Below are 1,289 nucleotides of genomic sequence, written 5' to 3' on the forward strand. Positions count from 1 at the left end.
CCAAACAAGGACATTTCAGCAAGCCACGGCAGCCCCTTCTATACCCGTGGCTGTGGGGAGAGGTGAAACAGAGCCCAAAACTGGCAGGGGAGATCTGGTGGTAGGAGAAGCAGCAGAGAGACCACAAAGCTACATCCTACCTGTACCACAATCTAAGCCGGTGATGGAGCCATTCAAAGAGCCACACAGGAAAATCCTCCCAGCACAACATGATGCTGTACCCTTGATGGGGCAGAGAGCTCAACTCCAGCACAGATCCATTCAGAATCTAAAAATAGACACCACCCCCCTCCCCGGGGTGTCACTTGAGATCCGAGTGTGATGGGTTCAGAGAGGGCAGGCCCATATATAGAAGCTGGTGGGAAAGATATGAGGGTGCCAGGCAATGCCTTTTTGTCCCACAGCCTCTGGGGTCTCTGGGACCACTCCTGGTAGCCACTGCTTGCTTCTGCCCTCTGCCTGGGGTTGCTCTGTGGGATGGCCAGCAGAGAAGGGACCCAGGCCCCAGAGCTCATGACCTTTAGCACAGGGTGGAGCATCACATCTGGATGGCAATGACTTCTTTTTTCAACATACCCCCCTCTTTACCTCAGTCTATAGGTTACCCATTTCTAAAGTGACAAAAACATGCCTTAGGGGCATCGTTTGCCTATTGATAGCACTCCGAGGGCACTTATTGCCAGCCTACTGCAGATTTACATCAAAAGATCACAGTCAGCACTGTGGTTTTGTGACAAACCTTGCGTGGTGCATGGAAACCGTCCCACACCACTCAGGAGCATCTGGTGTGGGTGGCAGAGGGAGCCTTGGGTTGGAGACTCAGGGTGAGCCTGACATGAGGGAGTTACAGGGGAAGCAACCGGCCAAGGGTGGCCCGGTGGGTCAGCAACCAGAGCCAGAAATAGCCCTCAGCTCCTGCGAGTCCTGGAGTCTGCCTCCCACTGCATGCCCTCCCCTCTCCCGGGGGGCCAGAAATAGATGCCCTGAAGTAGCTGCCTGCAGCACAATGTCTGTGAGCCTGAGCCTGAGCCTGAGCCTGAATCCAAGCCTGAGCCTGAGCCCAGCACCAAGCCCTGCTGCCCCAAAGAGGTCAGAACTGCCCCAAGGCTCCGGCCACCCCTTCGCTCACCAGGCTGTTGTAGACCCCAAACTGGAGATGGCTGCAGGAGCCCAGAGGAACCCACATGCTCTGCATCCACCTCAAGGGTCGTCGGTGGGGCTGGGGTGTTGGCCATGCCCCACTTTACGCTTCAAGGAGCCGGAGGCCAGCACCCAGCTCCTGCCCCACA

Source organism: Cariama cristata, unplaced genomic scaffold, assembly GCF_000690535.1.
Source record: "Cariama cristata isolate BGI_N322 unplaced genomic scaffold, ASM69053v1 scaffold18249, whole genome shotgun sequence".
Taxonomy (NCBI): Eukaryota; Metazoa; Chordata; class Aves; order Cariamiformes; family Cariamidae; genus Cariama; species Cariama cristata.